This window comes from Parambassis ranga, chromosome 1, assembly GCF_900634625.1.
Source record: "Parambassis ranga chromosome 1, fParRan2.1, whole genome shotgun sequence".
Lineage (NCBI taxonomy): Eukaryota > Metazoa > Chordata > Actinopteri > Ambassidae > Parambassis > Parambassis ranga.
In genome coordinates this window covers 12,192,639-12,209,610 of record NC_041022.1, presented here as the reverse complement: position 1 = coordinate 12,209,610, position 16,972 = coordinate 12,192,639, and the positions used below count along the sequence as shown (strand labels likewise).

Here is a 16,972-nt window from a genome sequence, read left to right as displayed (position 1 = left end):
GTAATTACTTTAATAATGTAATTACCTATTTTAAAGTAAATTAAGTAACAAGAAATGATGTCATCATTCAGTTTCAATGTAAAATATATAACCAATAATTAGGGGTAGGGTAATTCTACAGTGTGATACTTTAGTGTAAGCATTCTTTTTTTTCTTGCAGTGATGGCATCCTTTCTTCACATCAGGAAGCAGAAACAGATCTCTCCTGTCACCGCCCCTGTAGCTGCACAATTGTGCATGTGTGCATGTGCGCACATGTGTTTGTTTCTTCCCAAGCATCTGCTGTCATGCAGGTGTTGAAAATCGAGGTGCAAATAAGTCATCCAGTCAGTGGTAGTCACTAATAGGACAGAGGGTGCTCCTATTGCTGCTACCCGAGCAAACGCAGACACACAACTTCTGCACACTGTCTGAGGCGCTCACAGACACACACGATCATCCAGAGGAGTGAGCTATGGCCTTATTACCCACCTCACTTCCTTGCAGCCGGTGTCCTCTCGTAAAAGCACAACACTGTTCCCATCTTCTCCCCTACACACTTCCCATCCATCCATTCATCCATCCTATCTCTCATTTAACCCCTTCCTATACTTGGGACTTCTTCTCCCTTCCTTATTTCCATGCACCTTTCCTTTGCACCTATTTTCTTACCTCATTCACTCCTTTGCTCCACACCTCCCATCACCCCTCCCTCTTCCTGGCACTTCCTCCTCTCCTCTCCTCTCCTCGAGCACCTGATTTCTACCCTGCATTAAAATAGCTTCTTCCGCACCTCTTTCCTCCGCATAGCACATACCTGATTTACTCTCCTTTCCCTTCACCCCTCCTTCCTCTCCATTCCAATCCTACCTTAACCTGACCCATCCCTCCCTTTTTTCCTTTCTATTTCCTTTCCTCTCCTCTAAACTTTCATCATATGCCTCTCTGCTTGATCTATTAATCTCGCTCTGTTCTCGTTCAGTCTTCCTTACCCCCTTTCCTTTGGCTCCTTTCCTACCTTTCCTCCCTCCCTCTTTCTCACCCTATTTTCTCCACTCCTCCCAGCCTCAGCACCTGCTGCCGGAGCTGTCTAGACTGGCAATGAAATGAGAATGAGAGAGAGGGAGAGAGAGAGAGAGAGAGAGAAGGGGGAGGTGGATGTGAGACAACACATGTTAGTGGGTGAGCAAGTGCAAAAATAAGAGGACAAAATGAAAGGGAGTCACTAAGTAGAGTGGCTGTTAAAATCAGAGATGATGATAGTATTTGAGGAGACAGATAAAGTGGTGAAAGAAAGGCCTGAAAAAGCACAGACATACAATAACAGGTCCCATGACTACATTGTGGATCCTTTTTTTTCTCATTTTATTTATTTATTTATTTTGTTCTAATTTCTTTGGCCTCTTCCAGGTAAGACAACAACAATCATTTTCTATGCTTCAGAGCCTCACACCCACTAAACACCTCTGTCCGCTCATCTGATTTCATTTTTAATTTTCTGTTTCGCAAGATGTGCAATAAAAAACCTGTTTCACACATTGCATCAAAGTGAAGGAACGTGATGGTAGTGGACTCGCTCAGCTTCTTCCTGATCAACGACATGAATGAAATGTGTGGCATCAGTCCTGTCATATTGTGAGTATACGTGTAGGAGTGAGGAGGAAGAAGCAATGGAGTGATGTGGGAAATGAGGACAAACAGATGCTAGATTACATCTTCATGTGACAGTTACACACAGAGGGGTCTGTTTGATGGTCTGCATGTTTGTGCGGTTAGATGTGTGTGCGTGTTTGAGTGTGTGTTTGTGTGTGCTTGACAGGAGGAGGTGTCCTGTCTGTCTGTAACAGGATGTGATAATTAACCTTTCTCCTGCTGAGAGGAGCTATTAAAGCTAAGGCTGTAAACCAGTTATATCAGGAACAAAACACCTTACACAAGTTGTTAAGGACTGAAGGTGCACAGAGTGAAACTGGTAACTGTATCTGTGTTTATTCATCTGCTTACTTACCTGTCACACTAACTTTAAATTCGGGGCCAGCTCTGCTGCCACATGAGGAACGTTCTACTTTTAAATCAAGCAGAATTATTCAAAGAGCTCCCCACACACGATCAGCTCACATCCAGATTTATCAGTTGGCTAATTTTTTTTTACCTTTTTATCTTTTCCTCAATGAAGATTGATTGACAGCTCACAGTGTGCATACATTTCCCCAGGATAATACTGCTGTACGTCTCCCCCACACTACTTTACATCCATGTTCAGATTAATTTAACTAGTATTTGTGACTTTGTCATAATAATTTTTGCTTTATGGTGAAAAACAATTTTCTGTGGTGGCCTCTGACCTCCAAACAAATTCAAAACATCGAATCCACTAAATCAAGTTTGAGTTCGAGGACTATGACCTTATATGTATTACAAAAATGACCTTTGACCTCCATCCATACCATTCAATACAAATTACTCTTTCAGTTGAAGTTGTTTTCACTAGAAGGTCCTTTTGACCTTAACCATTTATCACAAAAATCGAATCACATTTGTCACAAATCTGATGAAATCCCATCACTATTGACCCAAATATAGTATTATACTGTCTGCACAGTATAAAATCGCAGCATCCAGATCTGCCCTTATTTCAATAAACTGTATTGTAAAAGTATCTTCTTGTTACTTTAAAGTGAATGCACAGTAATTACCATGCAGAATGGTTCCTGCCGGTGTCATCATTAGCTAGATCATTATGTTTGGTGCAGTACTTTTATAATATTTTTAGCTCCCTATAGTCTGGGTAAAGTTTCATCCATAACAGTACAGTCATTGCTGTTGTTATGCGCATCTCACAGAGACAATTAAGTTTTTTTTAAAACCATTTCAGCACTATTACTGCAATTTACAGATAAGGCCTTTCTTCGTTTTTGGAGTCTCACTCAGCACACATAATGAATATTTGTAGGTTCACTCCCAGAGATTGTCATTATGTCATCTACTGTCCATGAAGCTACTGCTGTGTAAATGCACAGCCGCTGTCATTTCTATTTATAATGAGCACAAGTTTGAGCACTGCTGCAAAAAAATATATGGAAGGGTTTTTTTAAATATGAAATGAAATGAATGATGAGGAGAGAGAAGAAAGAGGGAAACAGTGGACATATGATCATGAGAATATAGTGGAGGTATGGATGATTCAAGATATAAGAGAAAAGATCAAAGAGTGAAAGAGGCAGAAACGGATTCAGAACCACCCCCGGAGCCTAGCGTGACATGTAGACTACAAACTTTGAGAGCAAAAACACTTCTAAGGTCTTTCTGACTTTGACGTAATTTTAAACCAGAAGGAAAAAACCTAACCTGCTATAACATACCGGGAGGGTGCTGTATAGCTGGGAGGCTGTTTAAATGCATACTGCCACATTGACTGTATCCACACCATTTGTGCGGTCCCATGCTCAGATGATGTTGGGCAATACGATCATATTTTCTCTTAACATAAAACATAAACCATGCATTGTTTCTGGCAGATATATTTTCAAACTAATTTCTTGTTGGAAAATTCCATCTCTACTTCATTCATTCTGTTGTGTCATGTGTCTAAAATTCAACGTGCTGCTGAATAAGGCAAGAATAGCATCATAATATACTGAATGGCAAGACTATTACTAAACATTTGTAAATGTATGTCAACATCCTGCATGCTCACAGCCAAGAGTGGGCAGTGGACATCGCACTGTGACACTGTTACACACTGAAGACCTCAAATGGGCAGGAGTACCTTTAACTGAGCCAGATATGGAGCTTGAACGTGATCTTCCATGCTGCCACAACATGCATGAGAAGTCACCCGAATGCTGTGAGTTGTGAACTTTTGTTCTGTTTGACAGTGTAAACACTGACTGAGACTGAGAAGAAGAGAGCAGGCAGCAACACTAGCTTGGCTAAAATCTGCTGTTAAAACATTAACATCAATGTTACAACATTGCAGCAGTCGTGGTCAAATATTGTAATATTTTATGGTATCGCTGTTACAGTGTATCTACCTAATAGGGTACAGTGGTACAACATGTGTAACAATAATATCATGTAATAGTGTTGTACATATATTATGTATTTTTTGTGTACCTACATAGTGTTGTTACAGTGTAATATGAACTGCATTCTTCTAGGAAGCCAATGGGCTGAACTGAGACCCAAGGCATCCTAATGCTGGAGTGGGTAAATCGATGCTCAGGACACCCTTATGTTGGTCAGGTTGCAGAGCTCAAGGGGAAATGACATCACTTTGGTATACAAACTATGCTTAGCTTCAGTCAAAACTTCACTGCCCTCAGTCTGCACTGTACATGTAACAGCTGTGTTGCTACGCCATTGTTGCTCTTTGATACAGTGGAATAAACCAGTTAAACTAATGTATACCAGCTAACTTTTACATACATATGTACTAGTACATGGTATCACATATTGTTGGTTGTACCGTATTAGGTATATACACCATAAAATACCCTGATTTTTTTTTAATGTTATTTCTGAATACAAAATTACTCCTCATTGCCACCTCATAACTGTATGTAGTACAATACACAGATTCACATGCACAGAAAACAAAACAGGAACTCAGTCTCAAGTGAGGGCCAATGCGGCAGATGGGCCAGCAGTAGAGTAACATATGACTTTGTGCCCCGAGTGTCTCCAGTAGCAGCACGCCAGCCAAACCTTAGCCACTAATGAGGCTCTACACCAAGTCCCAACAGAGCCCACTCCAAACACTGAACTAGACACGCACACACAAGGAATAAGATGGAGACTAAGATGTAGGCACATGCCCTCTCACACACACACACACACACACACACACACACTTTTACACAGCCTTGGGCAACAAAGCAAATTGGATTGGCATCCCTGTCTGCTTCTCCTCAGTTGTGAGGTAGGTGTGGGAGATTTGGACAACATTCAGAAATGATTATCACAGTTCTGTCTCACATTATTGATGTGTGACTGAGTTTTGTATTGAAAATCACAGGGTAAAATTTCTAACACCCTCTTTGAACCTAATGCTTTTTATTGCTTTGTTAGCAAAGTTTGATTAGAGCACAGAGCGACTGTAACAGTACTTCTGTGTTCAAGTGCTGGTGATCAGATGTTGATCAATAATTAGAGCATATGATTGAATTTACAACTGCATGCTGCCTACTGTACTAACATGAACTGATCCATTCAGCTCGCCATTTAATACTACTTAAAATCATGCTGTATAAATGAAATGATTTATGATTTAATATTTTTATAATACTCACAGAATGTGAATATCTCACTACACATTTTTCAGCAACAGCCGGGACGAGCAAAGCGACTTAATATTTTAACATCTTCCCAAACATGAGCAGTGGTTGTGTCACCAAGATCTGCACTACAGAAATGACAAGCAAACTTTAACTGGAGAAAGATTTGTTTTAACTTCAAAACAGTAAAAACTGTCAAACATTGTATAACTCAGAAAAAATACCGCAAAGCTGCACTGAAGCAAACAGGAGTGGGACGTACAGTAAGACATGGAGGGCGTATAGGGAAAAAATGTTACCTAATGACATCATGATGTAGCACAGCAGTTAAAAATGCTAATATATTACATACATCCTCTGCTCTCCTCTTCGTCTGTGGATTAATGTGACCTGCTATGGCAATAAAGTTTCTTTGAATCCTTTAATAATATATTCACAGACAATAGTAAGACAATATATCCACATAACAAATATAAAAAAACTATGGAAGTTTCCAACCTCCTGTCACAGTACGCACCTTCTTGGGGTCATATAAATATACTGCGTTTAATATCTGCTGATTGGGGCAAAAATGGTAGTGCAAAATACCTGACATCAAAAATGAAAAACTAACAACACGTCTTCATGAAAAAAAATGGGACAGACACAGCTGCTATAAATTCCCTGTAAATAGTTCTCAAACTCAAACTCTGGGGTTTGAGTCCCCCTGACACCAGGAGCTGTTTTGTTTTCACTTGCTGTTAAGTTTCAGTTGTGTTTTTACTCACAGTTGGAGTTAAGCATCAAAAAGTACTGGTTAATGTCAGGAATGTTACATGGATGGTTGGTTGTAGGATTCACTGGTATCTGTGATGATGTATTGAACTAATCATCTGCAAGAACCCCAACTGCTACCAGAGAGAGCATCAAGGTGCACTGGCTGACTGTACAGGGTTGTTGACATGTTTTAACTCGGGATGTCTCTGACCCAGCTCTTCCTGTTCGTTCACAACAACAGCTTCTAAATGATGATTATGGCAGCTCCGTTAGCCCATTGGCTTTGTGTAGCCTTACGCTTTCAATTTATTTGTGTAAAATGTCAAAAAGTACACGTTTTCTTTCATGCCTTAATTGTTTGTAGATATTTTTATGTTAAATATCTGTTTTGAACACAGATATGTAATAGTTTTGACTAGAATTTCACTATGCAGTAATTCAGCATATTCTATCATTTATAAATAAATGCACTTTAAATAACTTTTTTGTGTTCAGACATATTGACCTTCATGTTAATTACACCGTCCTTCAGATGTGAATGACCCACAAACAATTTAAAACAAATGTGGGGGATTGTTTCTTTTTTATTTTCTCAAAAGCATTTGAGACATGTGCTTTTTCGACTTCAACCACAGCAGCGCACACTGCAGATATTACCAGTATGCACACACACACACACACACAAGGTCAAACAAAGTTGTGCGCCATTGTAGCACATTTAATTTTCTTCTGTAAGTATTGTGAGTCTGCTGATATTACGGAGCATCCAAGCCCGGAAGTAATAAGTTTGAGATATACTAAAACCTACTGAAACCTGTAGTCCATAAATAAACAATAACAGTGGCATTTCCTTTTAAAAACTAAAGTTTCTCTTGCAGGCAGACGCTGACGTGACTTACAGCTTGTGACAGTTAAGACATCAAGACAGTGGAAAAAGATTCACGGTGCATTTGTGTGCACTGTAAGAGATTAGCAAACAGATCATGATGCATGTCTTGTTGAGTTCAAATACTTTGTTAACTTTTAGGATGACGCACATGCATCACACATGTCCTTACAGAAAGTGTAATGTTGGCTTCTGATTCAGTTCTGTGCATTTCTAAGCGTGGCTTTACCAGGAGAGTGCAGTGGGAGTGCTACCCAGAGTGTTTCTTTGTTATCTTAACACAGTGTTATTGTGTTTCAGCTAGCAGGATCTTGAGCCAAATAAATTTTGAGGACGCAGATTGTTCCATGATAAACACACTGTGCCAAGTGCTGATGGCACGCTGTGTTTTATGGGTAGAAAATCAGAGACGAGAAGGAAAACACGAAATGAGACTCTCTTACCTTAAGAAGCACTTCAGCACGTCAAACTGCAAAGAGAAGGAGAGAAACAGGGGAGAGGCAGAGGAGAGAGAGAGAGAGAGAGGGGGAGAGGGGGGAGAACAAGAGAGGAAAAGATTGAAATTAGATTACCACAGGGTGCAGATCAACAACTTTTCAAGACACTTCACAAGAGAACGTGCAAGGTAAAACTACAGAGTGCTTTCATTTCACAATCACTGCTATTGTGCATTTGTCTGCAGTGACATTCCCCGTCCTCTCTCATAAATACAACTCACACAGCACATGCCCTTTTATGCAAATGATCCTTCTTAAGGACACCTAAGGTTAGTTGAATTTAGTTCAAAATTCTACTATGGAATTCTCACATTACTTTTCTAATTATACACCCAATCTATCACTTCTATCCTAAAAACTCCCAAAGACATTTTCTTAGTCTATATGCACTTTGTGGTTTTGTGTAGTGTTGATGAACGACCCCCCAAACAAGGGTGACACACAAAATGTACACATAATCTCAGGTTATTTAAAAATAATGCTATTATTACACATATAAATGAAGTGAGCCATTAGAGTTTGTGTTTTTAAACAACAATCCCTTACACTAGTCCCACATAATAGGGTGTAATAGATGCTGGCCTGCAGTTTGCACAATAGTTAGAAAATCAGATCGGTTTGGTGAGGGCTGTTGTTGGGGTCATGTAGCATGATGTGCAAAATGGGATGCCAGAAAGGAATGCTATTCCATGATAACATGAGTTCAGTGGTTCAATCACTATTTTGTCATCATATTGATGCATTCTAGATGTAAAAAGTACATAAACTGACTGCGATCTTGATTATTGTAAACATTGAAGCCCGGAGCAGGTGTGTTTTGACAGTTTTGACTAAGAGACGATCTACCCGAAGAAGCAAAGTGAAACCGTTTCTCCTGCTCTGAACACCATTTGACAGCTGCAACGTTTAAAAACAACAACATTAAAAGAGACTGCTTCTGCTAAATTTGCCTCAACTTACTGAATTTAAACAAACAAAGTTCTAGACGTAGAGCTCAGACTTCTCGAATCTCTGGAAGCTATACAATATTTATTCCTCTTCTTCTGGCTTCACCCATGCAGCTCCAAACTTTATCAAATCAGAGTGCAGAGGATAGAGGATAGAGGTATAGTTGCTGCTCTGTTTTGGGTCTTCTCAGTCATCCATTGCCAACCGCTGACATCTCTGTATTTCACTTTGCCATATTCTCCTGGCTGCAACTCTTGCAGCCTTGAAAAGAGATAATGCACCCTTACAAACACAATGAGCAATAGCGCCAAGAAAATGTTTTCAGATTTATAAAAGGGAACAAACTCCAGCTACTTCCTAATTAAAAAAAAATCAGAGGCTACCTTAAAAGGCTGACAGACATATTGTAATGGTTGACCTTACTTGAAAAACAATGTGTTCTTGTTAGACAAATTAGCTGGAGCTCTCCACTCAGTTTCTGAAAAGGTCACCTAAATAGAATCCAGGTACCAGGTAATGTTTTTTGAATCCAGCAAAAAGAACCTGAATACAGAATGAGACATATTTAAGAGTCTTCAAACTGTACAGTTTAGTTTTATGAGGTCACTGCAGCGGCGAGACAGACTTTAATTTATTTAAAGTGATTACAGCAGGTATAGGAGATGGTCTCTAACTGCCAGCTCATCATCACTGGGAAAACATATCTGTGGCCCTGAAATAAGAGAGTTTCACCCCTAAAGCTGTCTTTAAGAAAGTGTATGTTGTTATGTACACCCTTAAAACTCAGCCTTAACCAGATATTTATTAGTTTTAAAGCCTTTACCCAAACCACAGGTGGCTCACTCTCTGATGTAAAGAGAGAATGACTGTAAAGAGCACATGATTACAATAGCATGTGGCTTAAGATACTAGGACATGTACTTAACCTAAGATTAAACAACATGACACCATATCCATACACTTTAAGATCAATCTGACACCCATGAGTGCTTACAGACAACATTCAACACACACACACACACACTCACACACACACATAAACACACACATTCAGCAATCACAGTGTTTCATTAGTGAGGAGCAGATAGATAACCCTCCCAAAGGAGACATTGACCAAGAGGCCATTGATCTACTGAGCTAAGCCAATCTCTCTCTCTCCCTCTGTGTGTGTGTGTGTAAAGTGGCTACTGATGGAGTCTTTAAGTTGTTAGAGTAAGCACAGTAAATCTAATCCAGTAGTGTGTAATGGAAAGAGAAAGAAACAGGCTGTTGACATATTCATTAGGTCTAATTACTCTGTCCAATCACTGTCATCTCACTCACAGAGAGAGGGACACGAAGAAAAAGAGAGCGAGCGAGAGAGGGAGCATCAGCAATATTTATGTCTCCACAAAAGCACCACGAGAAAAGATTGATAGCACTTGAATGATAAATAAAAAACATATTTATTCCACTTACTGAATGACACTGTGGTGCATTTGGAGGCATCTAATTTCATTTGGTCTTATTCAAGCCTGGCAAGTGTACTGAAGTGTAAATCAATCTGGCTAAAACTGCAATCACTAAATTATACAGTCTTATTGATGATTCAATAAAGCTCATTGGGCTCAGCGGCTGTAATCATGACTTATGGTAATAATACAATGACACAGCCATATTTGCCCTAATGAGCTCATTGTAAAACACTAACAATCAAACACAAAAACAAAAAAAATGAAAATGCTATTTCTGGTCACATATCATCTGCTTGAGTGTGTGCGTGAGACTGTTTCCAATCTACATGTGGGGGGACTTGTAATTAGCTTTCTAGCTTGTTCTCTTACATTGGATGTGAAGGTAATTGGGGCTTTTGGACACTCACTCTCAATCTCTGTCAGTACAATGTGTGTGTGTGTGTATGTGTGTGTGTTGTAGGGTCTGAATTCTGGAGGATGGCCAAACCATTACTGTGTGCTCAGCCTGCTCTAAAGCAGCTTGCGATTCATTAGTAATGAGTCCATTTGCAAACTAAATGAGTGTTTGAGTGGCTGAACGGCGACGTGTGCAATGATTGTGTCCGCTAACTCTTCTCATCATTGTGCCACAATTTTGTAGAACATGCACATGCACACACACACATATTCATGTCCATACAGAAGTATGTTGTGATGTTTTACAAGTGTGTTTGCATACGTGTGTGTGTGTGTTTTCAGGCAGTATGAGAAGCTCATGTGGAGATAATGAAGTCATTCAGTTGTGCCATTAATTACTGTCTTACACCTGCTTGTCTCCGCTGGTACACACACACACACACACAAGTATACACACACACATTTTGTAGAACACATGACAGTGCACATACAAAAACACATATTCTATCACACTGAACTTCCAGACAAGTTTCTTTACGCCAACGAGTCAAAAATACATTCTCATTTTCACTTTGAGGAAGGTGAGATGGCACTGCTAAACACAGCATGGTTTGGGGATCTCTCTCCCTCCTTCAGTCACACAAACACATCTCTGTACACCTTCGTCTCTCTTTCTCACTTTCTTATTCTCTTGTCCTCAAGGTCCTCTTTCCTGTTTGCATTTAGTTCCCACCGCCTGTATATTATATAGTCTGTTCGTCTTCCACACACATACATTATTTCCCAGTCTTTAAACGTGTCTCTGTGTGTGTGTGTGTGTCATCTCCTCCTAGCCCATTTCCTCAACAAAGGCCACAGCTGCTGCCAGTTTGCTGAATAAAAGATGACAGAACCATAATATCAGGAGATTACCAGCTAACGAAACAATGATTTTGTCCAATTTAAATAGCGACATCAGTTGCATCACAAGCACTTTGCACGTCAACTGTGATATGATAATGAAATGAAAACAGTTTCATCTGCACAGAGAGACTCCCTGACTCTGTCCCCCTTCTCCTTTTGTTCCCTCATTCCTGATCTCCCTCCCTCTCTCTCGCTCTTTCTCTTTCTCTTTCTCTCTCTCTCACCCACCACACATTTGTGTCTTTCTAGTGCACACACACACATACAAGCTGAGAGCACGGAGAGCATATGGCTATTTCTCTACTCTTTGAAGGGTTGCTTTGAAGCTATGGCACCCGTATCGATTGGCGCTCAGATGAGCTCACTTCACCAGAGCCCTGCGATTATCTGTCGCTTTATTTCAAACAGAGCGCAAGGCGAGGGAGGCTTACACACCCATCACTCACTCGCACTCTCACAGTCAGTTATACACTGGTACATGAAGTGCGCACGCGCACGCTCACTCACGCACACAAACGGGGATAATGAGATGAGCTTACACGCAGAATCCCGATACTTAAGGCAAGCTGCGCTTCAGAACTGACAAGTGAGCAGTGAATGTTAAGAAAGTGAGGACATAGTGGGAAAAAGAGACTATAAAGTCTGGCAAAGTGATGAAACTTAAGAGAAAAATTTCCCCCCTACGGCTCTACGCTGATTTGAAAAGAAAAACTTTTCCTCTGAAAGCTTTATGAAAATCACTTCGTCAAAATGAACATTGAAACTACGAAATGCAAAGTTCACGTGAGAAAACTCTGGGTCAAGGTTGACAGCTGTTTGTTTTTGAAGAGAAAATCTGAAAAAGAAGCATTTTGGTGCTGTGGTTTTGCTTTTGCAGAATGTAGCAGGCATTATTCAAAGAGGGAATTTCTGCTTCATGCCCAAAGGAATACGACAGAGAGTGAGCCAGGGTGACATGAAATGTTAATGGCCTGCCCAGAGCGGCAGAACTTCATAAAGGACTTGATTTAGAAACTACAGTGGCTTTCAGGAACATTGAACATTGTCACATCACACACAAAGCACACAGGCACACACACACATACACACATGTGACGCACTAGTCGTGCTTTGATTAAAACCTGAGGCTACACTGCTAAGCTGTTATTGAGAATAAACATTTCGAAGTGCGCTAAAAGAGCATCACTCCTGGAAACACAGTCAAACAACAGGAATCACACACACACATACACAAAGACGGCTTCCAGCTGAATAAACACACATACACACGTAATATATTGCGCAACAATCAATGGAGAATTACACACACAGTGTAGTGCTTTTCAGTTTTTCTGCATGTCAATCTCATTTACTCTAACAAGTTAATGAACCACGCTGACACTGTATTCAGCAGCTCAGGGTTCAGGATGATATGTGTTTGTGACACTCTGGAGAAGGTAACCCCCCTCAGAGGGAGTTAATGAGGCCACGCACACACCAGATGTAACCACAAGTGTGCATTAACACAGAGGCAAATATCTAATTGCTAATTGCTGTCTTAAACGCTGGGCATTATCCTGATGTGAACGCTTGTTTATTCATGACGCTGAGGCCGGGTGATCACACAGCTGACATTTAGTCATGAGAGGATGGGAAGGCACAAACACAACCACACGCTGCATGCGGGAGTCATACCTAATCTTAACAGGTCATGTCGCAGCCTGTTCAGCACAACACTTATTACACCTCACCATTCTGTCTCAAAGGTATGGTGAACTGGCTGTAGGACCCGGGACCCAGTTCACTTTCAAGTGAAAGGGTGAAATGGCCACCACACAAGATGGCACACCTCTGATTGCACAATCCTGACACTGACAATACACACTGAGCAGGCTTTGTTGTTGGAGTAAAGGTGGGGTAATGAGGGTTCTTCATGGCAGCTTAACACGCTATCGGCTTTATGTGTGAAAGGTGATCATGATTACAGCAAACTTTCTCTTGGTTTCCCACATTTGGAGCAGCAGGCTCACATCTCAGAGGCCAGACATTAACTTTAAAAATTGGTTATTGTCATAATATGATTATATCATATAAATTATGTAGAATATGTTTAAATTGATTATATGGTAGTACTAGAAGGACTAAAAACTTGCTTGGGGCAGAACATTTAATCTAGAAAAATACCCATGATGCTCTTCCTGCTGTTCATCAGTCTGTGTGCTGCATCGGTCAAAACCTATAGAAATCTATAGATCAAGACCAAGTGGTTGACTGGAAGCTACAAAAACAGCAGAAATACTTACAAAAAAAGTGTTTTTGAGGGATGCACAAGACATCAACATCAGCAGATACTGACCCTAAAATCAAATGTCAGATGTCCTGAGAGGACACCTCAAAAGTGTCATCATTACATTATCAGTTAGTGTGTAAAATGGATAGATATGCCTGCAGTGTGAAGGTTTTTAAAGAATTAAAATTTAAGTAGCATCAGTTTGCTACAGAGAGCTCTGGATAGCCTTCTACACTACATGTGTAATTATTTAGTTCATTTCACAGTAAAGGAAATGACGTGTCAATATATCTGCAATTTGCAAAAATCAAGTATCAAGCATCCCTATAATTTTTTCTTATTTGACAATGCTCCTCCTGCAGTGTTGAATTTTGCATTGGGAAGTCTGTTACATTCAATCAATTTTTAAATGAGTTCACAGTGAATGTATCTAAATTTCACAGTATATCAGAGTTTTAAATTCGCAGTCTGTGGTGCCATTCCTGTGAATGTGAAATACATTTCTCATTAACCAGCTATGGAGGAAAGATATCGCAGCAACGGAAATGTAGTAGATTACAGCAAGTAGGGATATGAAGAAAACTACTCTGCTAAAAACCTCAAGGAAGGAGTGCATACGATTAATGGTCAGGGGTCTGCTAACAACACATATAGAGGTATTTTCTGGCAAATGACATCATTCTACATTTTCATTAATGGAGCATATGATCATACTGGCCGACATGAACTTATCATGAGACTGAATAAAGCTGCAAAACTCAAAGAACGGCACTCACACAAGGTCACCATTATCAGAACAAGTCACCACCCCTAACAAAACATACAGAGTGTAACACACTCACAGGTTTTATGGGCAATATCAACGTTTTCTTGGTGAGGACGGACTAAAATCCTTCATTTTATTCACATTTCGATACTCACTAAATCCAGTTTCTGCTGGTAAAATACAAATACTATGTTACAGTGTGAGTGTAAGTATAAGGAGTATTTGAGGCGTATGTGTCTGTGTGTCAGAGTCATTCATAGCACTTATCTACAATAAAAGTGAGTGGCTGATTAGTCAGCACCATGCCTGCCTGGCCTACCTGTCTGGTTATATAGAGCATGGTGTGCATGTCTGAGTGTGCGTACAAGAGAAAAGGAGGCCTAGAGAGGAATGTTTGGGTGAGTAAGTTTATTAGCTGAGGTGGGAGGTTTATGTACATAAGTGCACCTAAGAGAACCTGCAAGAAATGAAGGTGTGTATGTAAGAGACAAAGAGCGAGAGAGAGAGAGAGAGAGAGAGCGTGCGTGTGTGTGTGTGTGTGTGTGTGTGTATTTGTATACTCGTTAGGTTGGTATCCAACCACTGCAATCAGCAGTAATCCTGACTCAGCATCAATAATGACCCCATTAGTCACAAACCCCTACTGGTGCACACACACATACACACAAACATAAACACACACATACACAGACTGCCAGATGGACACCTCCTCTCATTACAGTGTGTGTGTGTGTGTGTGTGTGTGTTTGTGTCTGTGCATATCAATCATTATGTGATGTTTTTTTTTTAAAGGACATGAGAGCTACACAGATACAACATGTAATGTAAGAACGCTTGGTTCAGCTCAGTTTGGACAGATCGCTCATCTTCACACCACTGCCAGAGATTAACACGTGTGATGTCATTTCAGCTGTGTTTTATTGTTGGGGAAGGTCATTTAAAAGTATGCAATTAAAATATCCAATTAAACATACATATTTTTTAAATAATCATGAATATTATAATGCTTTTTTAAACTCTCATTAGATATATACAATAATCTGCCCTTTAGTTTGATCATGACTTTAAAATACACGTATAATGATATGCAAGATTTGACTTTCATACTATAAGAATGACTTCTATAGATGTTCCATTAAAATATATTGCAATTTCTAATTAAATTCCAACCATTATGTCATGTTGTGTTCAAATGGTCACACAGTGGAATCTCTATGGATTGTTTTCTTTTCACACAGATTCATTCTGACACGCAGGTAACAGTGAAAGGTCAGGACAAGCAGTGGAGGACATCTGGTTATTATCCCTTTATCAAAGGACACTTCAGTGTGTGTGTGTGTTTGAATATACAGATATATATACTTATTGTATGCAATTATATGCAACACGCTCTTTATTTTACACGGAAAGAGGTAGAAAGACTAAGAACATGAAGGTGGTTTGTAGTGTCTACATATATTTAACAGCATAAATATATGAACGCACAAATTCAGACATACAAACACAATTTGATATGATCCAGAGCAAACCAGCATTGCTGACAATGTAAAGGTCAAAGGTCAGGTGTCAAAGGTTAAGATCCAGTCAGCAAGAGTGGACTCCACTGGAGACCTAACCTTTCCCAGACCCTGCCTCGGTGTGTGTGTGTCTGTGGTGTGTGCATAAAGAGACACACTTATGCACATTTACGTCATACTTTCTATCATAAAGTGATGTGTGAGCCTATCACAAAGCTCATCGTCAGGTATGTAATCCTCTTTGTGTGTGTGTGTGTGTGCGTGTGTGTGACCCTCTGCCCTACATTTTGACAGGATGAGCCAGCGGGCTAAGAGAGGAATGCTGGACCCTGAGGTGTCAATCACAGACTCAGATTGACAGACGAGTTAGCTAGCGCTGCTCTCACACTCACCCACACACTCTCCCTCTCAGGACTGCACTCTGTCACTCTCTCAGGCTGACTGTCTTTCACTCCTTCTTCCTGTCTGTCCATCTCCTCTCCGTTTCCTCTCTGTCTCTGTCGATTTCCCCCCCTCTGTCTCTTTGTGTGTGTGTGTGTGTATTTTTTGTCCGTCTCACAGTCTCTGTCTGTACATTCACATGCTGTTTGCAGTTTGTCAACCACCCCCCCCCCACCCTCACCCCACCATTCGCTGTCTCTGTCTGTCTCTCAGCTTGTCTCTCCTCTTTTTCTCTGACAGATGGATGCCTCAAACCCTTTCTGTTTTCTCTCATACTCTGCACATCTCCCTTCTTTGGTTTTCTAGTTTTCTTTAGTGCACATGATGGTGGTCATTCATGCATGCACACAGTTGCTGTGTGTCAAACATCTGTCTGTATAAATATGACTGGTCCTGGGATTTTTTTTTCTTATGAAAAATAAAACAAAATCAAAACAGAAGACAATTAAAGATAAAAACGTTAGAAACTCTGGATTTTAAAATATTTGGTGATTTTGAATAGAGAGATTTTATGTATCGGGGTGAACTATTCCTTTAAGATGCAAGCAAACATACACACTGATTAAAAGCATCAACAAAAGTCAAAATAAAAAATGATTAAAGAACTGATTCACACCAGCTGTGAGACAGCAGTGCTGAGCTACAACAGCTGCCGGCTGGAGAAAGAAAGTCGGAGAAGAAGAGAACAAATCCTTATTTTTGAAAATCTAAACCTTTTAATTGTAATTCTCTCACAGGCTAAGCCCTTATATAACTCTGAGATCTGAACACTTCAGTATGAACACAGTTTAAGTCAAATCTTTCACAGGCCAGGATATAAAAATTGTTGTGAACAAATCTCACGCCTGGGAAAACAGTGGTCATTGCAAGCCTGAGCGTTCTGA

General features: G+C 40.1%; 1 protein-coding gene across 1 annotated transcript in view; it reads right to left on the bottom strand.

Annotated features, from left to right (window-relative positions):
• Positions 1-16,972, bottom strand: part of ptprdb (protein tyrosine phosphatase receptor type Db) — a 133,797-nt gene that overhangs the window by 104,912 nt on the left and 11,913 nt on the right. Inside the window, exon 3 of the mRNA XM_028408344.1 lies at positions 7,341-7,366. The gene's annotated coding sequence lies outside the window, so the exon portion shown is untranslated. The remainder of the gene's footprint in view (positions 1-7,340; positions 7,367-16,972) is intronic.